The sequence below is a fragment of the Carassius carassius genome, chromosome 1 (assembly GCF_963082965.1).
Source record: "Carassius carassius chromosome 1, fCarCar2.1, whole genome shotgun sequence".
Taxonomy (NCBI): domain Eukaryota; kingdom Metazoa; phylum Chordata; class Actinopteri; order Cypriniformes; family Cyprinidae; genus Carassius; species Carassius carassius.
The window spans coordinates 19,500,982-19,526,192 of record NC_081755.1 but is presented as its reverse complement, the minus strand read 5'-3'; the positions used below and the strand labels follow the sequence as shown (position 1 = coordinate 19,526,192).

The 25,211-nt window shown below is 37.7% G+C and overlaps 1 long non-coding RNA gene across 3 annotated transcripts; it reads left to right on the top strand.

Moving 5' to 3' along the window:
• LOC132109809 (uncharacterized) lies at window positions 1-24,590 on the top strand. Of its 3 annotated transcripts, none has more exons than XR_009424564.1 (3): window positions 1-620; window positions 13,780-14,077; window positions 24,267-24,590. It is a non-coding gene; the product is annotated as an uncharacterized LOC132109809 (long non-coding RNA). The 3 variants fall into 3 exon arrangements; XR_009424555.1 differs by lacking the exon at window positions 24,267-24,590 and adding an exon at window positions 17,544-17,984; XR_009424559.1 differs by lacking the exon at window positions 24,267-24,590 and adding an exon at window positions 17,544-17,984 and having other exon boundaries at window positions 13,769-14,077.
• Window positions 24,591-25,211: the final 621 nt, after the last annotated feature.

The window sequence follows — 25,211 nt, the reverse complement described above, 5'->3', positions numbered from 1 at the left end:
ACCATCATTTGTATCGAGGGGGCCCAAATGCATAACAATGTCTAGTGTTAAATAATGACAGCTGCTGTATCTCATTGCTCTTGCAGTCACTTTTCACTCATCAGGGTTTCCACAAACATCTCCAGCCTCGGTTACACTGCTGTCACCTTCAGACTATTTCTCATTTCTAAACAAGCCTGAACCAGCATGGGAACTGATTGTGGTCACAGCTGGTCTTTTTCAGCAGGGATATAAATGTGAATGCCAAGAAGACATGTCATGGTTTATTTTGCTGTGATGTTCAGCTGACTGCACAATATCCTTTACTGCTATGACTGATTCAGCTTTTTTTTTTCTTTTTTTTTTTGTCATTCAGTCTTGGCAGGGGCTGGGTTCAGCAGTGCTGTAGTACAATATGTGAGCATCTCTAGGTCAATGATGGTGCAGTCAGCGCTGGAGAAGAATTGGAATGAGGGATTATGAAGGACTGTTAGTGCTCCTCCATCCGTCCGCTCCCTCGGGACACGCACATTAGAAAGGCCTGAGAAAATCAAACAGCACTAGTCTCTGGCTCTCATAAGCCAGAATCCCAGAGGTCTTTAAAGAAGGAAGATGTACGGATGAAGAAAACAGTGAGATGGGTAAGTCAAAACTGTGAAATCAAAAGAAAGTTTACACAATACAGTCTGGAGGGAAGCGGTACCTGCAGTTTACAGCTCATTCTGAGATCGAAGGGTCACACATTCTGGGAACCTAGATTTGGCAAAATACGAACTTTAATAAATGATTTTGTCTTGAAATTCAAAGAGCTGAGTCGACCATTCAGGACTTGAATTGAATTAGAATGACAGTAAAATTAATTAACTGAATTGCAATTAAGAGAAATTCAACAATCAAATAATAGAGGAATTGGATGAACATAGAAAAAAATAAGATTAAATCATAAATTGTCACTAATTTTGAAAAAAATTTCCTCAACTAAAAAATCCATTTCAAGCTATGATTCCTTAAAGGTGTGTTTTCTGCGCACCAAAGCATTTATTTGCTGAAATATATATATATATATATATATATATATATATATATATATATATATATATACATATATATATATATATATAAATATATATATATATATATATATATATATATATATATATATGTATTAACTGTTTTCTGCTTTAATATTTTATTAAAATGTAATTTATTTCTGTGATGCAAAGCTGAATTTTTAGCATCATTCATTGTCACAAGATCCTTTTAGAAATCATTCTAATATGCTGATTTGTTACTCAAGTAACAAAATTACTCAAGTAACAAAGTATTTTTTTTATTATTATTATTATTAACTGATGAAAATGTTTTGGCTTTTTTTTTGTGAAAACCCTGATACTTTTGTTGAATATAAAGTTCAAAATAACAAATATTATTTAAAAAATAAAAATCCAAGTAACATTGTTATTTAATATGACTAATTTTTAATCAAATTAATGTGTCCTTCCTGAATAAAAGTGTTCATTTATTTAAAAAACTAAAAATAAATGAATAATAAACGAATAAAAATGTAACAATAGAGTAAACTTTTTTCAGTTTATGGGTAATTCATGCTAAAAAAGTATTAAAAACATACAGTCGTTATAGGAATTTCTTTGGAATTCATTAAATCTGAAGTCTTCCTTAATTCGAAATCAAGCTCGGGACGACCATAAAGGTAGTTTGTGTAAGCACCTTATAACGACCTATATTTATGTTTTAAAGTTAAGCGCCCTCTAGTGGACGTAAAGATAATGACAGTATCGTGTTGCGTCTGTCGTCATGAAATGACGTATAACATCATTACCAATCAAAATGCATGTCTATTTAAATGCAGTGGACTTTTTACACTGATCTCACAGTAATTTGTACATATTTTACTAGGTGGTTTATTCATTCGAATGACCACACCTAACCCAACCCCTCACAGAAATCATGCAAACTTGATTTATAGCACATATACATTTTACAAGCATGTCCGTTTTCTGGGATCGAACCCATGATAGCATGATTACATATCGTCGTATAACGCAATACTCTACCAACTGAGCTACACCAAACACGAATTACAGTGCAAATAAGAGTCCAAAACCTTAATATGAAAATGACCTTTTGCTGATAGGGACACAATTGTAGTATACGCTCTGATGGGTCGTATTTCAGGGATTTGGACAAATGACCTATACGAGCGTATTGGTTTGAGGACAGGTTGAGTTCTCACTGTGATTCTGGTGCACAAAGCTGCTGCAGCTTTTCCTGATCTTCCGACCTTTAGTGATAAGAACATGTCTGAACATGTCTGTATGTGAATACACGTGTGCAGTATTACACAATGGTGATTTTAAAGTCTGAGTTTATAACTCATACCACCGTGTGTGCAGAATCTCCTTTGCTCCTAAATGTTTGTGTCAACTTGTAAGCCTGTGATGTAACACTGAGCATACTAGAAAACTTACTGTTAGCCAAGAGTAATATATTCCAACAGGACTTGGGTGCGTATGTGTGTTAAGGTGGTTAAGACCGATCGTGTGGCAGCCTGAGCACAATCACACACACACACAAACACACACACATTGCTTCAGGCCAAAGAGAGTGTGGCACACCGGCATCAGATTAAGACCTGAGATTTGTGCCCTTCAAATCCTGCACTGTCAGAATATCAGCAAGGGAGGTCCGAAGAGAGCAGTTACATAACACACTGAACATACAGCTGACACCAGCTCTGTTCAAAACCCCAGTGAGCTGCCTGCCTGTCTACTGTCTACATAGCCTGCTAGCCTCTTAGGGGCCATTCACACAGCATGCGTTTTTGCATCCAAAACAGCTAAACAGACCGCAACGGATTTGAGCAGAAAGTACGCTCTGCATAGGCAACACCTCTGCCTGTCAGACTGTCCACAGGATAAAATTACCTTAGCCTTGTCAAATTTAGAGTAAAAAGGAAGCTAGGGATCATTATCATGTTGTTTACACACCCTGCTAATTATATTAGTCTCTTAATAAATACTATCTTTTTATATCAAAGCCTGAAAACAGCACAATGAAAACAAATGTTACAATGAAAGAAAACAAATGTCACACTACTATTATTATTTCTGCAGTAAGCTTTTTTCACCCATTTAAGTGGGACTTATATTAATATTTAATTTTATTATTATTTATTGTTTTTGAAATATAGTCAAAATGTAGTGCCAAATGTACAGACAAGTTATAAACAAAAATATGCTTTGATGGTATTTATGATGAATGTCATGCATTTGTTATTACACATTTGTACTTAATTAGTATGTTTAAATATGTTAACTTAATATTGAATAACCCACCAGAATTCAAATTATAATAAGTCAAAATAAAAAGATTTATTTGTTTGTATTTCATCAAATCCCAACAAAATGATAATTAAAACACATTAAAAAAAGTGTAGTTTAAGTAAAACTTTTAATTTGACATGATTACAAAGTGCACTTGTACTGTAAATGTGTTAAGAAACATAGTTACCTTCTATTATCATTAACTATTATTAACCTCTACAAGAAGTTTTTTTTTTTAAATGCACTTTTAATATTTGATGTAAACTACATTATACTAGACCACAGATTCAGTTCTTAATTAAAGGGCTCAGATGCCCCAAATCCCGCTGCAATTTGCATACTAGATTCAGAGGACAGTAACTGATATCCACATCCAAAATCTGAGTGTCTGTCATCGCAGCACACCCGAGATTGCCTTTCTGTCACGTGTGACACATTCCCACCTGTGTCAGTAATCCTGATAAGTCACATTCACTCCGGCCTGTTCTCAATCCAGCCAATCAGCTGTACTCACAAGCACTGCCCCACAAATCTGTCCATCCTTTCACCTGGATTTATTTGGTTTTGATTCGGTTAAATCCACATAAAGAGGAGATTTGTATTGACAGAGGTGAACTGCAATGATCCGCAATGCGTTGTGGTAATGATACAGCACAACTGCCCTATTTCCATAGTGATGTGACTCTATATCATCAATGACTAATTAACCTATATTAAAAACATTTACTAGAATTACTTTCTGATTTGTTGTATTTTAACATTCCTTGCATTAGGACACAAAATCAAAAATATAATGGATAAAAGCACTTTTAGTCTTTGTGCTTCTGTGACAGCTGCACCCTTGCAAAGAACAATAGCTAACACTTTTCATTTAAGAAAATTACGCTGAATATTTCTACATGATTGCATTTGTTTATTTAAATCTGTAATTGTGATACTGTAAAATAAAGGCATGTTGGATGACTTCCTATCAGCATCATACTTTGTCTTATGAACATCATAAAGCTCTGTAGAGACCAAAAGCTAATCATGGAACTTGAAGGTCAAGTAGTGAGGTTAATTCTAACGAGTGTCTTTAATGACACCAGTGTTGTGTTCTCACACAAGTGTAGTTTGATAATGCAATGAGTTAGTGTTCAGTGATGCATCGAGTTTGATTGTGCTGAAAGCATTCTGTTATGCCTGACCAATGTATGTGATCGACTACTGGTGTCTGAGGACAGAGAAGTTAAGTAAAAGATACTATAAGTTGATGTTACTCCCTGTGTCAGTGTGATCCTTATCAAACGTAACATTTGGCGACAAGGATGGCTGATATTGCACTACCACCTCCTGCTCCTCTCCTTGTTCTACCCAGCAAGCCTCCGATTCCCTGGTCTCGCTGGTTACAGTCCTTTGAGACTTTCATTTTGGCAGTGGGGCTGACTGATGTGAGTGCAACCCACAAAAAAGCGCTGTTACAGCATTGCTTGGGAGCTGAGGTTCAGCGCGTGCTGGAAGCGCTTGAGTCGGGCACCACAAGCAAGTGCACATGCAAGTTCGGTGCGTTGCAGGATGAAATGATTCAAAACCAGTTAATTGAACATACCAACTATACAAAAGTGTGTGAAACTCTGCTGTTAGAACCGGATGATTTATCACTATCTCGGGCAATCACGATTGCATTAAGAATAGAGAGTGCAGCTGCATGTGCGTCGGCTCTGACCAAACAGCAAACAATCACAGACTACTTGGCCCCCTCCCACATGCCAAATATGCCGCAACTATGGTAAACGCAATCATTTTGCTTCAGTCTGCTGCTCTGCTCCAGCTGTGTCAGAACAAACACCCACTATCATTCACAATGTCTACTCTGGACCAGTCTCATTTAAAGCCTGTTCAGTGCGCCTAAATGATGTGTGTATCCCACTGCTTTTGGACACTGGTGCCAGTGTGTCTCTCCTGGATGTGCACACATACAGCACTTTTTTCGGAGCACTGCCACTTTCGGCACCTTCTGCTTCACTCTGTGGATATGGCGACTCAAAGATTGACTTAGTGGGTTCCCTGCAAGTGACTGTTGGGTATGGCAACAAGATGGTGCCCAGCTTTACCTTCCACATTGCCCTTTGCGGGGCCAACCTGATCGGTCTGGATTTGTTCTTGGCTCTGGGATTTTCTCTTGTTGACAGGAAGGGAGCTGCGATCCTGACAGACTCCATGCCCTGGCAGGAAAAGTGGCCATCCCTGTTTGAAGGCTTGGGCTACCTTACTACTTTTGCCCATCAACCCCTCCTGAACCTTTCCATTAAACCAGTCATCCAACCACTCCAATGCATTCCCTTGGCTCTCCGTGATGGTGTCTCCGCTGAGGTTAAGCAGCTGCTGGATGTTGGCATTTTTGAACCAGTGGATGAATCACCCTGGGTCTCAAACCTGGTAGTAGCTCAGAAGAAATCAGGGGCCCTACGGGTGTGTGTCGAGCTGTGAGCGGTGAATAAGGCAGTGATCCCAGACAGGTTCCTTCTGCCTACCTCAGAAGAGCTCATTGCTCAGTTTCATGGCTCAATAGTGTTCTCTAAACTGGATCTCAGACAGGGCTACCTACAAGTGCCTCTCCACCCGGACATCAGAAACCTCATAGCCTTTGTGACACATGCAGGTGTTTCGCTACACACGTATGCCGTTCGGACTCAGCTCAGCCCCCAGCTGTTTCCAAAAATCATGATGTCGGTGTTGGCTGGTATACCAGGGGTGGCCATTTACCTGGATGATGTGGTTATTCATGGGCCCATCCCAGAGAGTCATGATGAACACCTCAGCAGAGTCTTTGCAGCCCTAGCTAAACACAAACTAACCCTCAATGCAGAAAATTTGAAAAAATTGAATATGTGGGATTTCGGCTGTCGGCAGATGGCATCACACCACCTCAATCAAATGTAGATGCCATACTGGCAATTCCGAACCCAGCTCAGCTGCACAGGTCACCTCCTTTTTGAGTATGATGGGCTACTACCTGAAGTTCCTCCCACATTATTCTGCTACCACTGCCCCACTACGGCAACTGCTACATAAGGATGAGCCATGGGTGTGGTCACAGGCATGCTCTGATGCTGTGCGTGTGTTCAAGGTGCAGCTCACCACAGCCCCAGTGTTGGCTCACTTTGATATCTCTAGCCCCACCTGGGTGACCTGCAATGCATCAGCTACAGCCATAGGAGCAGTGCTGTCACAGACTCAGCAGGGTGTTGAGAAGCCCATCACATTTGCGTCACGGGCCCTCAATCAGACGGAGCAGCAGTTCTCGTGGGGGAACGTGAAGCATTAGCCTGCATCTGGGCCTGCGAGAGGTGGCACTTGTATCTCTGAGGCCGCACTTTTACCCTAAGGACAGATCACCAGGCCCTGACTGCATTACTTTCCACATCGGGGACAGGCCACCGGCCACTGAGGCTACACCGCTGGTCCGACCGTTTTTGCCAGTATAACTTTGATCTGAAGTTCACCCAGTGCAGAGATAATGTTGTGGCTGAACTACTGTCCCGCTCCGCTCAGCCACACCCCACCACACACACCCATACCGACACAGACCAGGTGGAACGGGACATTGTCCAGATGTTACACACACCCGTCCAGGCCATCGTATCATTACAAGAATTGAAGGAGGCATCGGAACAGGACCCGGTCCTTTCTCAGGTCCGAGTCTATATTATGAATGGCTGGCCTCAGGGTGTACCAAAAGGGATGGCAGCATTTTACAGAATAAAGCAGGAGCTGTCCTGCTGGAATGACACCTGTGCACAGTCATCCTCAGGTCCCTAAGTGAAAGTGTCTTGGCGATGGCTCACGAGAGCCACCTTGGTATCGTGAAGTTGAAGCAATACTGCAGGGGCTGGGTTTGGTGGCCAAGGATGGATAAAGACATTGAGGCCCTGGTGAAAGACTGTGCTGCCTGTCTTATGAGCGGTAAGACTGGTCACCAGGCCCCTCCACCCTTACAACCTCTTGCTTGGCCATCGCAGCCTTGGGACCACCTGCAGCTGGACATATGTGGTGAGATACAGGAAGTTCCTCATCACCAACACTTCCTATTCGTTGTCTATGACCTGCATCATTGCCACCGGCTCTGTGACCTCTCAAGTCATAATTAACTTCCTTGACTCTCTGTTTTCCCACTGGGGCCTTCCAAACACTATCATTACTGACAATGGCCCACAGCTGATCTCAGCCGAGTTCACAACATTCCTCAAAAACAAAGGTATTCATCACATTCGCACGGCATAGTATCACCCCCAAGCTAATGGTGGTGTCGAACACTTTCATCAGTCACTGAAACACTCTCAGAGAGCACACTTGTGCCAGGGATGGAGCTTCTTCCTTTCTTCTTTCTTTCTTCGTTCGGGCCTTCCATCCAACATTGCTCTACTACAGGGCCACCCAACACTCTACGACGGGGGTCTCTCAAGCTTTTCTCATGCTTGGCCATGAGCTCCAACTTCCCCTCGACAGGCTCAGCCCCGCTGCTCCACTTCAAGTTATTCATCAGTTAGGCCCAGCCACCTTCTTGCTCAGTGACGGCACATGGTGGCATGCAAGCTGCCTCCGCAAAGTGCTGCCCCCGGCACATCCAGCAGGCATCGCACCTCAAGCCCCTGTTTGGCAGGACACCCCAGCACTTCAGCTGACACCTCAGACAGCCTCTGCACAGGTCCCAGACATGCCTATCAACCTGCCAGCTGAGATGTGTGCCTGCCAATCACAGGCTGCCCAGCCTCATCCCTGTGTTTCTTCACAGCCTGTACGCATTCGTTCTCGCCCAGGGCACTTACAGGACTTTGTGTCAACATTTCATGTTTGAAACCCCGTAGGAGGGGGGGGAATGTTGTGTTCTCACACAAGTGTAGTTTGATAATGCAATGAGTTAGTGTTCAGTGATGCATCGAGTTTGATTGTGCTGAAAGCATTCTGTCATGCCTGACCAATGTATGTGTTCGACTACTGGTGTCTGAGGACAGAGAAGTTAAGTAAAAGATACGATAAGTTGTTGTTACTCCCTGTGTCAGTGTGTCCTTATCAAACGTATCAACCAGACTGTGTGGATCTTTTCTTATCAGCAGTATGTTGATGTTTGAATTGTTGTGGAACGAAGTGGACCATTGATTTAGCATCAGAAATAGTCTAAAGGGGTGTTTAAAAACAGTGTTTTCAGGTAAAACTGTCTGGTTTAAATTTGTCTGTTTGTTTACAGACTGTCTTCAGTACAAAGTTATTGTGTTAATATACCCCTAAGAAACATCCTAAACCAAAGATGGCCCAATACAAACTACTTCCGTGCTGTATTACCGTTCGTATCATTCAGATTATTATTTTTCTTTGTTTGTTTATGCCAAAAATCATTATATTAAGTATCGTGTTCCATGAAGTTATTTTTTAAATTTCCTACTGTAAATATATGATTAGTAATATGCATTGCTAAGAACCTCATGTTAAATGTGATTTTCTCAATATAAATTTCTTCTTTTTTTACCCTCAGATTCCAGATTCCAGACTTTCAAATAGTTGTATTTGAGCTAAATTATTATACTACCCTGAAAGCTTATTTATTCAGCTGTGGTGTTCAAGCTTTCCTCTAGCTTCAAGCTACAGGAAACTTCTTGGCTAAATTATTTTGAATAAGGGCGGACAAAACTTTGGCTGGGCACAGTCTTGGAAAATTGCCCTGAATGTGTGTTTGAGAAGTGGATCGTGTGTCTGAGGTCTGCATGTTTGGAGGCCCTAGAGATCTCTGTATGCCAGGATCCACCACCGTGGCTTAAATGGGTCAGTATGGTACTGCCTGCGCTTCTTCTTTATTAATTTAATTTGTATCTAAACTTGGTTTCGACAGCTGGACCAAGTTGACCAGCCTACTGGGAAAAGTCCCGGGACTACTTAAGGCCAGTCTCTTCCTTCTAAACCTTATTTTTTGCCCATCTTAAAGCATAAAGACATCACTCACTGTCAAGCGAATTAAGGATTCAGGGAACATGTTCCGTTTAAACAAAGCATGGCAAAGCTCTCCTCCAAAAAAAGAAAAAAATCGATATTTAAGAAACTCAAGTAGCTTTGAGAGTCAGTCAGCAAGTGCACTTGTCTTTTTGAATACCCAGCAGCTCAGATGATTTTATTATTCCAGATGCAGCGGCATTGTTATTCATCATGTTCACATAAAGACTCGGTTTTATTTCGACCGCTGACCTCATTAAACTCACGTTTGGTAGCTTTGTGCTGATTCACGTTGCTATTTTAATATATTAATATTTAATCCCGATTCTGCTCTGCTACTAGTCTTCTAAAATTATATTTATTACAAAGGATTAACAAAAAAAAGTTAATTTAAATAAAGGTCCCTTAATTCCCTTTGGTGTGATACCGTCTACGTGCTGCTCGTCTCGAAATTGTATTTAGAACAAGGACGTTTTATCACTAATATTGGTGTTTGGAACAATTTAGTGATGATGTCCATCTGAGTTTAGGATTTCATGTACCTAGAAACCTGATCCATAAACCCAGCAAATCAAATCAGTTTCCCAGACATGTCTCGTTTCTGCTTGAGAAACACATTAAGGCCCATTCACATCGAAAACAACACTTATAAAAGGAAGGGTTGTAAATTATGAAAGGGAGTGAATTTTCAGTCATACCAGTTGTCTTCTAAGCCAATATATTATGCTTTAACTGATATAAATCACAAGCTAGACTTTTATTGAAAAACCTAAGTAATATGTATATAGTAGACAAATGCAAAGTAACTGCAGATAATAAAAAAAACATGGACTTTAAATCAATAATTGGGACACCAAAACTGATGTAACATTTTTTAATTATTACAAACAAACTTCCTTTCAACCACGTACAGTACCTATATTCTAGTTATGACCATAACAGCCAGCCAGAACAATCTGCTCTAACATTGAATAGCAGGATATCTTGGCAAGGCCCTAGAAACCAGCCAGAACAGCTTAAAAACAGAGCTCTGTTATATCAACAGTCAAAGTCCATCTTAAATGACTTTCCTGGAGTTGTGAAATCTCTGATCTAGTGAGGGTTCACTCTTAGTTGATGATGACAAACAATGGATCAACAGCAAATAATAGAATTTAATGTAAATTCTGTGTTCTGCGATGTCAAAAAAGCAATCATATGCATTTGCATTCAGTGTGGAATAGGCATAGCTGCTTTCACATACATGAGTTATTATTTTAATGCTGCTGGCTGCATTTTAAACAATGGGACATGATCTGAATACATGAGCCGATGTATAGTGAATTGATTCTGAATCTGTTCCTCATTGTTAAGTTCCCTCGTTAAAACATTGTTCTGTTCTGTACCCATAGTCCAAATACAAACAAGGCATAGCTATGGATAAATGGCTTGAACCATGATGCCAATGTTTTTATCTTAAGAGATGTTCACTCCTTGTCTAACCTCACATAACTCTCTCTAAAGTTTACTGGAGAAGTCTGAGAGAAGGAGCCATGTTCTGACATCCAGGCAATCCCTCAGATTTCCCTCGGAGGGCTGACGGCAGACAGAATTTGGGTGGTTTGTTTATTTTGTTTTGACTTGGGGGTTTCGAGATGATTGGAGGAGCAGAAGCAGAGATTAATAAAAGATTATGTGTTCGTGTGCACAGCAGCTGAAGAGAATGCGGGGAAACAGCAGAGCCATATCAAAGACCGTGCATTTCAAAAAATCTTTAAACTCTGCTGCTTTTTGAGCATACTGACATCTGCAATACCAAGTAAACAACTGAGGCAAACTGTTAGGAAAATAAACAACCCATGAAAATTTTAGAAAATCGTGAGAAAAGGACAAATTCAAAAGAATATGGGTAAATGGTTGTTTCTCCAAATTTATTTTGACTTTAATACCGTGTGAAATGTAATTACATGAGTAATTACAATGTAATTATAAAGCTTAGGTTGGTCTGACACTTTTTTTGTGTAAAATGAATAAATTATTGGCAACTTTATCTTTGTTGTTTTAGTTTAACATTAACATTGTGGAAATCATTTTAATTTCATTTCTGATTCATTTTTTAAGCAATATTTTACATGGTTTTAGATTGCTTACTGGTCAATGAGGTAAAAGCTAAAGAAGCTTTGCGGCTAGTTTTATGGATACTAAGCATCTTCAATATGAGAAGTCTCAGGAAGTGATATGGATATGATAGATGTTACATGGTCGATTGAAATTTGGTTGGGAAAGCTGTCCTGTGGTCATGTTTCATTCAGATCTGCTGCTGTCTGTGGAGCACATAAGGGAGGTGTTGTGCAGTCATGTATCCGTGTTTCAATCAGTGGGTGTTTGCTGATGGGGGGTTGTATTTAATCGTTCCCTGGGGTTGGTCTGTTTTGCATGAACAGTTCATTCTCTGCTTTCTCTATAAAACGCCATTAGGCCTTTAGCTCCTTGGATATGCATTAGGCGTTTATTTATCCCACTAAATGTTTGCAGCTTGTGTCATCATAAACTGAATGAAGTGAATGAGGTGTCAAGCCCAGTCTAACTCACTAGACTCGAAGCTCCATTTATTTGCCTTTACAGGCATGCCACTGCTGGAGACCCGACTGACGCAAACTCATGCAATTTTGTCTGTTTGCTAACCTCTGACCTGTGAATTCACATAGCACAAAAATATATGACCAACAAAGGATCCAAATGTCATGGACTGACCCCTTGAAGTCATGCAATTAAGGAAAGAAACCCCTGGTAAAATAGAAAAAGGAAAGAAACACACAAAAACATAATGGATATAGCCATATTTACCCAGCTGATTGATTACAACGTTTTTCTGAAATGTTCAAATGTTTAAATATGCAAAATCTGCATTTTTGAATAAACATGCAATAATATGCATATATTTCTAGAACAGAAATCTAAACAAAAAGCCAGTTTTTTTTTTTTGTCAAATATTGTAAAAGAGGGGGTTTTGAATATTGCTTTATATCACTCAAAATAAAATAAAATAAAATAAAATAAAATCCACTGATAAAACCTTGCTGCCCAAGTTCAAACAGCAGCACCAACAGAATCATTACTTTGTTGAAATTTCTGGATCATTGATGGAGAGTAAACTGCATTTATAGAACCATACTCTAATTACAATCAGCATGTAATTAACTGATTTATGGACTGAATAAATGACTGAATGACTAACTGAATGAAGGAACAAACAAACAAGCACACTTAAATTAAAATAAATATAAGTGTTTTTTCACTAATTTGAAACAATGCTTTATACAAAATAAATAAATAAATAAATAAATAAATAAATAAATAAATAAATAAATAAAATAGCCCAATGTCTCAAAACTGAACAAAGCTCTGAAGGAGAGAAAAAAGAGAGTAGTTTCTCCTTTAATAAACACGTAAGCATAAACACTGCATTGTTCGTAAATTGCAAAAGTATAAGCATATTATATGTGTAAAATAAGTATTGAATGCATCACCATTTTTCTCAGTAAATACATTCCAAAGGCATTTTCACCAGATGTTGTGAATAACCCAAGTAATCCATACATACACAGATATCAAATCACATAAGTTCAGAAATGATGTTATGTGTAATAAAATGGAATGATACAGGGAAAAATAATTGAAGACGTGAAGAAAGGTAGGAGCAAAAAGACATGTAGAGGTCAGACACCGACTGAAATCTATCAGTAATTAGAAAGCAATCCTGCCCCTTGTCAGTGGAAATTAATATTAGTTGGTTCAGTCCCAACACCTACAGTACCAGGATGATGAAGATGAAACAAGGGTGGACATTTCAGCAAGACAACGATCCCAAACAGAAGAAGAATGGACCAAAATCAGACCTGAGCAATGCATATGACTGGTTTCTCCATACAAGAGGCATCTTGAAGCTGTCATCACCAACAAAAGCTTTTGCACAGAGTATTAAATCGATTTCAGTAGTTCAATTCCTTTTCCGTGTCATTCCATTTTATTACACATAACTTAATTTCTGAACTTATTTGTTTTCTTTTCTTTGTATATATGGATTACTTGGGTTACTGCCGACATCTGGTAAAAAATTCATGTCAACGGCACCTTTAGAATATATTTACTGGGAAAAATGGTGACGTGTTCAATAGTTATTTCACCCTATGAATGTATGTGTGTGTGCATATATATAAATATATATATATACATATATATATATGTGTATATTATTATTATTATTATTATTATTATTAATAAAGAGCCCTTCTGCATACTGTACACAATTACAGATGACAGTATTCTCTTCTGAGACTGTTATATTGAATAAATTACTAAACATGTTGTGTTCTCACATCTAAATGTCTACATCTTTGCCTTATTAAAGTAAAGAACAAGTCTCCTTACATAATGCTTTTGCTGTAAGTATAACGATCATTAAAGTTTCACTTCATCCAAAAGTTGCGTCTCACTTTCAGTGTCTCAGCAGGTTCGGCAGTCGATGGCTGTGAACAATGCTCCTGTGGGATCTCCACACCCACAGCCTCCAAAGAAGCGAGCATGCGTCCCAGCGGCCTACTCCTCCATCCTCTGCGTCTCCTGAGCTACAAGACTGCTGGAGCCTGAAGCTGCCCACCCTCCTGCACCTTTGACCCTCCAAACAACCACAAACACTGACTCACTGAAGACTCCTCATGCCTTCCGACAAACCGCAAACCTCCACACTTCGTGATTTTTAACAGCTTCTGATCGAGGAATTAAAGGAGCTGTGGAGCGGAATCAAAGAAGTGAGTATAAAGCCCAAGCGGCGTGCATCTTTTACACACTCTCATGAATTTCCAGACTGACTTTCTTCCATGCAACACCATAGAAGATGAAGAAGTCTGAGCACTGTTAAAATTTTAAAGGTATAGGTAAAAAAAAAAAAAGCCCCTCATATGAATAATTCTTAATAATCTTAATAAATATATAATCTTAATGTACTTAATACTTAATAATCTTAATATACTTGTATAAAATGTTAAAAAGTAAACTAACAAAGTAGATTTCAGTTTATTATATTCAAATCGCTATTTGTGCTTTAAATAAGTGCATTTATTTTGATTTGTTAAACATACTAAACCATGTGTAAACTACTTGATTATAATTTGACATTGTTTTATTCAACGTTACATATAGTTAATATATTATAAATGTTCTAAATAACAACTGCATCTTCATCATTACAAATGTGTAATAATTCAAATACTTCATGATGTTTGTCAGTACATCCTGCTGTACAATTTTCCCTTATTAAAAAAACAATAGAAGTAATTATGAAATTACATAATTATACAGATGTACTTCAGTCCTAATTAAATGTGTCAGAAAGACATTATAATGTTCAGCTAAAAGCATTTGTCATGAATTTAAACTCTTATACATTTTTATTTGATTGCAATTAATTAGTAATTTAAGAGTACAAAACATTGCATTCAGTTTGCATTTAAGTATATTTTATTAAAAGTGCATAAAACATTTACCATTTAAGAATGAATCGCTTTAACTTTCATGTAATGTGTTAAAAAGTCCTACAGAAAGTACTACAGTCTTAGTATTAACTGAAAATGTATTCAAAGTAGACAGAATATTTAATAAATGATCGACTTAAACATTGTCTTTGAAGTCTTTGAAATCATTCAGAGTTTGTAATTTCAATTTTTTTTTTTTTTTTTTTTTTTACATTTGTAAAATTCAGACAGCAACAAAATGCAGTTGTCTGTCCTATTTGGAGTGCCAAATATGCCTCCTTTCACACTTGTCAAATACTGACTGTGAATATAGCCATTTATAATCACATTTTTGTCACAAGTCTTGCAGAACGACATAATCTGCACTCTCATTTCTTCAATTAATTGTTTCATTTTTTGCCCGTCTTCCCCCACTGAGATTTACTGTCTATTACCCCATTCTTATTCTGGTTTTAGACAGAATTCAAACTCGTTTATTGAGCTTAACACTTAAAAAGAGCACAGCTTTCCATTTCTTTTAAACTCCAACCTCTGTTTCATGCCCTGTATGGTCTTCTCCGTCTGAGATTTTTGTAATTTAGATCACGTACCCTTACACTAAATCTCTCTGGACCAACTCTATGGCCTGTCAAATATCTCACAGTTAATACACCCAGCGACTCTTGTTCCTCACAGTTTCTGAGCACACTAGTTAGAGCGTCCAGTGGAGCCTGCATGAGGAGCTGTGCAGATGGAGATTGTCCCAGGGCTGGAGGGGGTCTATATGAAAGCTTTAGTCTGTCTTTCACAGCATCACTCCTCTTCGCATGGCCACAAAGCTTGACCTTTCATCTTGGACAAGGAATTTCATCTTGGTTAGATCTACATTGTAAAGGGATAAATCCATAAATGGCTTCTCTTGTGAATACAATTTATCCTGTTAAAATACTCTTTTTATGGAAATAATGTACTTTAAAAAAAATAGTAACGCTTTAGTTTGGGTACCAATTCTCATGTTTAACTAACATGCATATTACTAGCATATTGCCTGTTATTAGTACTTATAAAGCACATTATATATATATATATATATATATATATATATATATATATATATATTACACTGAAATTACTGACAATTAAGCATTTAGTAAACTAAAATATACTTAAATGTAATTTTATGTTCATGAAAGATTTTTATGTCATGTATTTAAATATGCTTGTAATTACACATTTGTAATGATGAAGCTGCATAAGTCCAAATACATTAACTTTATATGTAATATTGAATAACAATTCAAAGTGTTATAAGATACTTTTTGTGCACCCTAGTACTGTATGTTAGTCAACATCCAGTTTAAAGCACTCATTTTACTTTAGTGTGTTAGTCAAAATAGTCATGAAAAGTGTATTTTCCTAAGAACACTTAAAGAGCAGGCCATATGGTATTTTAAAGTGTCCAAAAATTCTGTTGGAGTCCCTTACAACAGGTTTAAATGCATCTTATATCAGAAAACATTATAATTTTCTGAGAATATACATTTAATATTAGAGTCATTTGCCAATGATTTCAAAACAAATCATTCAAGTTTGGAGTAAACCCTGCTCTCCATAAGCCTACTCTGCTTTGATTGGTCAGCTGGCCAAGCCTGTTGTGATTGGCAAAGAGAGGAGTGCTTGAGCAAGTTAGCGAGTGTAACCATTAACAAAGCACCCTTACATAAATCAATAATCCAATCCGTTCTTAAAATAATGACATTACAATACAAAAAACATGTATACAAGTGAATTGTTCACGCAGCTCATGACCAATGCTGATACGATACACATCTTGATTCATAGCCAACAATACGATACATTTACGAGTTTACACTTACATATAATAAACTTAGAAAAGAATATGCGTATTTGACGTGCTTTCCGGGGAGAGGGCTCCAAGCTTGGTAATTCCTCTCGAGCCCCGTGATTGTGCCAAGTAAGACGTGTTCCTGGATCAACATTATTGTCCAAAAATATAGACCTAACCCAAACCTGAAAAGATTTATATAAATTCTGATTGGTTGATTGGAATCTTGTTCCTGGATCAACAAGGATGTTGATCCAGGAACATGTTGTACTTTGTGAAATCACGCTCGCCGTCCGAGGGAGAGGGGTCTGAGCTGGGCTTTTAGCCCCGTGCTGGGTTAGGAACGGGCTGAAGGTGAGGAGTCGGGGTGGTGGAGGGTGATGACAGACTAGAGATAATGAAGGTAAGGCTGCTTTGATTATTTATTGGGGTTCTCTCTTACTTTTGATAAACCTATTACAATAGTCCCTTTACATATACTGCTATCATAAAAATAGTCTTATATGTAGGTTTAAAATTCTACAAAAGACACATTTAATGCCCAACAAAAAATATTTTAGCTAAATGCATATTTTACTCAGAATTATTGTGCCTCTATTCTATTACGCTCCATCTTTTTAGCACACATGCGTGCAGCAGCGCTCATTTAGTCGCGTAAGCTTTGTCCACTCCTGACAGCAAAATGGATATATTTGCGTGACTTTCTGACATTTACAGAAAAAAAATATAACTTTTTTTTTTATATTTTTCAAAAACCCATATGACCTCCTCTTTAAGCATGCAACACAATTAAGCACACTTCTTTTTCAGAAAGATTATTCTGCATATTAAATATAGCCCAAAGTCAAATACTAATTAGCATGACTACCATGCTTCTCTGATAAAAAGTCATTGAAATTCATGCACTTCTTTCAACAGCTGCATCAGATATCATATTTACTTTGGCCGAACTGCACACACAAGATCAAAGGCAGCGAAGGATACATTACGCTCCCTTCTAAAAACCAGCTATACAAAGGCATCTCGGTAGGCAGGATGTTATGTGAAACATTGAATTCGGATGAGTCTTGATGTTTTCCTACTGCCGTATACAGCCGGAGAAGGCAGCGTTATCCATCTTTCAGACACAGCCTTTGGGTCCAGCATGCATGTATTATGGGAAAGTAATCGTGCACTGGATCTTGTTTTCTTTCATGTGGCTTTTAATAATGTATGTCAAGCAAGTGCATGTTGTCAAGCAAGCAAAATTCAGCCTGCTTAAAAAATGTTTACACAACAGCGAATTACACACTATGCCTATTTCTACGGCAGAAATTATTTGCCTAACATTGGCAAAAGACTACCTGCCAAAAAAAGAAAAAGAAAAGTAAAGAAAGAAAGAAATAGATGGCATGCTTCTGTGTTTAATTTAAAAAGATATAGAATAAAGTTTGGCTTTTTACCCTGGTAGAGGGTCTGAAGGAGGAATATTTATATCATTGTCCTCTGCTGATTAAAATGTAAAAACACACTTCATCTTGCAAAGGATCATTGCTATTAGTCTATTAAATGGCAATACACTAATTAAAGCGACTCTGAGTATAATTACCAAAACCTGCCTCTAAACTACATTCACACACAAAAAAAATGCAAGGACAGACCTGGCAAATGGTAAATGTCTCTTCACTGGCACATTGTAAAGGCCAAGTTCATCCGGCATGCAAGGACAAAACATGCAAATAAGCTGAAACAATTAAGTGTAAATGTAATTAAATCCATGGTAATGGTTTTATAAGATCTGACTGGCTCATGTATTTATTGTTCTAGCATCTAAGCACCTTCACAACACTAAAATTAAATATCACAAAAACAGCTCAGGGCTATACAAACTAAATTAAATTGTACTGAGATGTGTGTTGTGCCATTCATTGCTGTAGTTCTGATATGAGCTCAAAAGCCGTGTTGGGCATCTTAAGTTTCCAAAAAAAATAAAAAAAAATAAAAAAATTATATATATATACTTTGTACTTGTTACTTTGTGCACCAAGATCCAGATCATATTTTATATGAATTTGATACACACAAATTGAGGATATTGGCCATATACTGTCCACAGTATCCAAAGTATTACATTTATTAAGAAAAAAATGAGGTCAAACAAGGAGACGCAGACTATCCAGTCCGACAACTGCAGCCACACACACACACACACACACACACACACATCTGTGGTGTCCTCAGTCGTGGGACAGGCATGCAGGTATCATTAAACACCATTCACAGTGCAACATCTGGCCTTGCTATTTAGAAATTAATCCCTGTGTTAAATACATCTGTGCTTTAACCAGATACATGCATGAGAGGAAGACAAACATGGCGTCCACTATGTTTTATTCCCTCACCGTGACTTATTATTCCAGCGGCACGCCTGCATTGTGATTAAATCCTGTCACACACATGCCACCTCTCTTAACCCCTTGAGGATCACATGGAAAATCACGACTATTTATATTACTGTATATCCAGTCTGGGAGTAAAAATACAAGGAAAAAATCCCATTCTTAGTTTTTGTGCATTAAATGAAGGGGTCAAGAGAGGTGGCATGTGTGAGAGGATTTAATCTTGTCACACACATGCCACCTCTTTTGACCCTCTCAGGATCACATAAAAAATCATGGCTGTTTATATCACAGTTCATCCAATTTGGGAGTAAAAATACAGGGAAAGAATTTAAATCTTGATTTGTGGGCACAGATAAATACAAACTTTATTAAAGAAATAATATGCTTTAAATAACATACTGTATTTATGTTCCTGGATAATCTCTGGGAACCTGTGAGTGAAGATTTATTTCTTATTAGTGTTAAGGCCCATGACATGCTCACTACAAACAATATAATGCAAATATTAAATAACAGTTAGTTATACAAATTACTTCCAGAGCAATGCTACAATTTATAAATACTGATTGTTATCTATAATGATTGTGAAACTGAGCATTTCTCTGGGGCTGACTTAAAATTGCATGACAATAAAATAAGATAAAACAATGTCTATATGTTTAAGATTCCTCACAATTTTCACTTCGGTTTAAAACAGACTGAGAGTGATTAAATAATGATTGATTGAGTGTTTGTTTGTGTTTTCTTCTTCTTCTTTTTTTCAGGTGAACTGATCATTGAATTATTAGTTTGCATATTAAAAACTTTCGCTACCGAAAATTCTTGTTGTTAGTCACACCACCTACATGCCTGATGAAATCTGAAGTTTATTTCTTCCCAGCATTCTCTCTTGGGTTTCCTCCAACACTCAGCTCAGATTTATTCCTTTTCTTTGGCGTTTTCACTTTGTGGTAACCCTCCTCTCTCGGTTATCTTATTCTCTAACTTTGTAGGTGCTGCGAGCTGTGATTTGTTAGATCTTAGCTCTTTTTTTAATAAAGTGGAGAACTATAACTGAGTGCCTCTGCCTTCTAGCCAGACTCTTCCAGTCCCTGGTAATGAATAAATGTTGGCATTCTCATTGTGAGATATTGCAATATTGCGGTGAAGCTACATGATTTTCATTCAGTGAGCAAGGCATGAGCATGATTAAGTTCTGTGAAAATTTTGGCTCTTACGAAACAGTTAGGAATCACACCCACTAGAGGCTAGTTCAGGGCAGCTTATTTGATGAAATTACAGTGTCACGATCAATAAAACCCACTGTAAAAGGGAAAGAAAAGGTAATTATTCTTATGTACGGAAGGAACAAGTTTAAAAAACTTTCTTTACCAGTAAAAGAGTCTACACCAGAGGTAAATCCTTCATTCTGATGCTTAGGTAGCATAGGCTACACGCTTTGGTATGTAAGACTAAAAGGACATACTCCAGATCTCTAAGCTATGAACTGTCATCTCTCAAGTTTTCATCTCTCAAGTCAGAGATGAGCCTTCAATAAAATCAGGTTTGGATCAAGTGGGACTTCAACCAAGAAGAAGTGCCAGGAATGACAGTTCATCATGTGGAAATCCTACGCACAGGAATCTTTAATTAAAGTGCATGCTACTTGACCAACTGCATGTCACATCCATAACACACACTGGTAAAACTCTTATAGTGTCTTCATATACAATATGACAGCAAGAACTGTGATCATCTATAAACACATGTTGGTCTCAGTGACAGGGTCTGACATGTCATGTCAGTGCTAGCCGAGAGCCTGTAGGTCCACTGAGCTGGAATCTCACTGCAACTGACCAGTGTATTCGATATAACTCGATTGAAGTTCAACATCTAAAGTACTGTCCAAATGACACTTTGCAACCCTCAAAGATTTATAAGTAAAAACAAGTGCCTTGCAAAAGTATTCAGACCCCAGTATTTTTGTTCTATGTTGTAGCCTTGTGTTAAAAAGTTTAGATATTTTACTCTAAGTAGGTGTGATGCAGCAATCACTGGCCATCTGGATTTGGGAGTGCTACTCTTTTGATTTGGAGAGCAGTTTTCATGTTTCTTCTGAGATTCTTGATTTAGGTAAAATTCAGGCTCTGGTTGGGCCACTCTAGCACATTTACAGAGTCCTCCCTAATTCACTCTTGCATTGTCTCGGTTGTGTGCTCAGGGTCATTGCTGAAAGGTGGGCCTTAAGCCCAGTCCGGGGTCGTGAGTCCCTGTTGCATGATTGGGATGGTTTTGTGCAGGTGATAAGCAGAGACTGGTTTTCTCTAGAAATGACACTTAAAAATGAGGTTCACCAGACCAGTGAATCTTGTTTCTCCCAGGTTATTATTATTATTATTATTATTTGCTTTTTTTGCTTTTTTTGCTAATTCTTCTAGGGTTCTAATGTAGCCACTCTCCCATAAAGCTCAAATCATTGTTCCACAGATGGTTATCATATATATATATATTTATTGTTAACCAATTGACTGCCATTATTTTACTTTTTAATTAATTTATTTATTTTTTCATATTTTGGAAATCAGTGGCTGCCAGCAACTTCCCCAGATCATTTCCCAATCCTATCTCTGAGATCTACAGGCAATTCATTTGACCTCATGTCTAAGTTTTTGCTGTGATATGCATTTTCAGCTGCAGGGCCGGCACGTGACTATAGACCAACTAGGCAGCTATTTTGGTCATCCACCATGTGAGAAACATTGCAAGTGGAGACATGCTGGTTATATAGTGATTTAGTGTAGTAACTAATGATACAACACAGGAGAGAAGAAAAGAAAAAGGGCAGTACCCATAATAACTCATCCTGTAACCTTGATATTCCAGCACGCAAACAAGCTGACACCCTGTTTCTTACAGTCTAAATGTATGTGTTTTACCTCAAAGAAGAAGCTACATGTCAGTTTAGCAATAGCTAAACCTTATCCTACTGATTTCAGCTCCAAAGCTGCAAGCTTTCTCATATCATTATTGCAGATTCCAGTTCTTTTTACTTCCATTTCCTGCACTTTAGCTTGATCCCATCCGGAAATCATAACTACACTGTCTTACAATTATGGAACTGCAGAACAAAGCTATTGAGTAATATGGACTTCCATTGATTTATTTAATCAGTCCCAGAATGAAAAATGAAGAAAATGTATGATAGAGGGATGAGGAGAGAGAAATGCAAATAAACAGTTAGGCCTCTTAGATTTTCCAAATGCCGCAAAACTAAAGAGGATAGAGCATTTGTTGTGCAGGACCTATAGCCTAATTACCAGACTGGTAATTCACAGACTGCCTTGGGATATTAGAATTGCTGAATCAGGTTCTTTTGTAAACTCTCATCTAGACTTATAGAATTACATTTACTACTATGCTTTATGAAACGTTCCTTTTTTCATTCTGTTCTTCCCCAATGGGAGTCTATGCCAGCCCTATGAACCGTATATAAGAGAGTGATGAAATTTGGTACACTGATTGGGGTTGTGCTGAATACTAATCTGACCAAATTTTGTGTCTCTGGGACCAAAACTATAGAACCATCACAATTTCAAAAATTCACTTTTCTTTTAATCATAACTTTTCAACCCCTTTGCCCAAAAAAAATAAAATAATAATAATTGCATTATGTTTACCTTATTACTTTTCTCCTGTTGTTTACAATCTATGTCTTACATTAAGACTCCACCTATTTCAGTATGCACCATTTTTAAATGTACTGCATTCAGTTTGTTCTACTACTCTTCCCAATCCTATAGCTTTTACAGAACTTGACTCAAATGACTCCTTGTCTTTTGTCCTAATAATATTTTTTAAACTCTTTCACCAGTACAAATTTAACTAGTTCACAATCTTATGAATGTGCCTGAAAAGTTTGAATCTAACTTTTACAATGCAACTTATTGTTGTTCAAATGTATTTCTCTGTTGTTACTTCTGTCGACATCTCACAAAAATTTGCTCTTCCACTATTTTGAAGTATATTTTTTTTTTCAGTACTACTCCTACACAATTTATCGAATGTGGTCCAAAATGAGCTCAGACTATCTTCTATTCTATGTCTATTCTATGTTAGCTTTTTATGCTTATTGATTTGCACGCCTACCACTGGCAATTCTTTCTAATGTAGCTCTTCAGCTTTTAAGTTAACCACGAGCTACATTAGTTATGTTAGCTTAGCATGCTCATTGTTTATCCTGCCAAGTAGGCCTACTGCTTTTGCATGTTCCTTCTCACAGAAAAAGCTCTCATCAAAATATGTGCAAATGTGTCCTCTACAGGTATGTGACACATGTATGCTTGTGGCTGGCACATTGTATAGCCTCTGAATATTTCTTGTGTCATTTAATGAGATTTCTGGGTTATCTGTTCCTTCAGTGCTTGGTCCCATAATGCTGCTTGAAGCTGCATTTTATTTTCCATCAAGATTTTAGGGGGTTTAAAATCCCTGTGATATTAATGCAGTCGTAGTTTTGAAACCGAATGTCCAGTGAGGTTATTAAAGTTATGAGCATGTTTGACTTGCATAATTGTGCAAAATCAAACAGAGCCACTTGAGTGGTCTCTGAACGCCAATGGGAGTATAATAGAGCATGACAGCTTGATTACAGTGCAGGCAATGGGACGTGCTATTATGAATAATGTATCTTAATTGCTCTTACTCTTCCTTGTGCTTCCTCCCAGGTGATAACACACACCAAAGCATGCATTCTTATTTATAGAGTCATTATAGCAGGCATGCCAAAGTTACATTTGCATGCATCAGTATTCATGGAGCTCTATAAATATGACGCCTTTTGTCAGATAGCAGCTCTGCGTCCAATTTAAGGTGTGCATGCTGGCGTGAAGCAGCGATTTTATGTCCTGCAGTTTTCAAGGGGGCAGTTATGTGCTGCTTTATCAATTAGACTAATGGCTGACCAGAAGAGAGTGTGCGTGGATCTATAGGAACATCAGTTGTGTGTGTGTGAGATGTATCAGGCAGTGTTCAGTATCAGTTGTGCTCTGCTACTGTGGAGATGCTGCACTGTCCTCAGCTGTCTTTTCTGTCAGCTTGGATTTGCATAAGTGAAACTCTATATCACTCCGAGTGCTATGCTGACAGCTGTGTCAGGAGATAATATTTATTTTACTGCACTGCCTCCCTTTCAGCTTCTTTTGTATTTCCACACCCTTATCTTCTCACCCTGGCGCCTTTCTAGTAATCTGTCTTTCTGTTTTTCTGTCTCTCTATCTTGCAGTCACCCAGGACACCCCGGTGATCCACAGATTCAACAATAAAAGAAACATTTTGAACCACAGATCACCTCGAATCTGGGAGAAACTATCCACTAGCTCGAAACAGTTGCCTTAAGTTTCAAGTAGAGTAAATTTGCACCTATCCAGACCTTATATTTTGAAATAGCCTCACTTTTACTTTTGCTAGAATATGGTTTTGATTTATTTCATAAAATTCATGGTTAAACCCCTTGTGGGAGAGGCATACTTTTAAAAAGAGTATGCATTACACAAAGAAATATACTTTAAACACTACACTTAAGTGAAAACTGAATGCATTTATTCATTTATTTATCTATCTATCTGTTCTTGTGTTTTTTTTTACCTGTTCATTGATCAAATCAAAATGTATTATAGTAAATATATTTCATGTAATTAGCTTAACTTTACTTTTTGACCCAATTAAGTATGATTTAAGGTTATCTTTATATGTAATTTCATAATTACTTTTGTTAAACATAATGACATTATGAAATTTTTCCATGATGTTTTATGAGCTATAATACACTTTAATGTCATTTCAGTAGAAAATCACATTTATTTTAATATATTTTTAATTACACATTTGTAATGATGTAGTGCCAGTATATTTAAAATATATTAACTTTAAATGTGTTTGACAGCATAACAAAATAAGTGTAAAACTTTTCAGATTTGAAGTACACTACAAGTGCAGATTTAATACAGATGTGCATTTCTTCATCCACAAGAGGCTGGACATCGCAGGAACTGCATAGCACCCAGATTATTTACCATCTGATTATTTCTGTACACCATCCTAGCATTAGCTTTTACCAAGGTTCTGACACATTTCAGCGCTGATTGTTTTGTGATCCTGTCAAACTATGTAATCTGGAGAGCGGGTGGCAAAATGCGCATGAAAACAAAATTATAACAAAAGCCTTGGT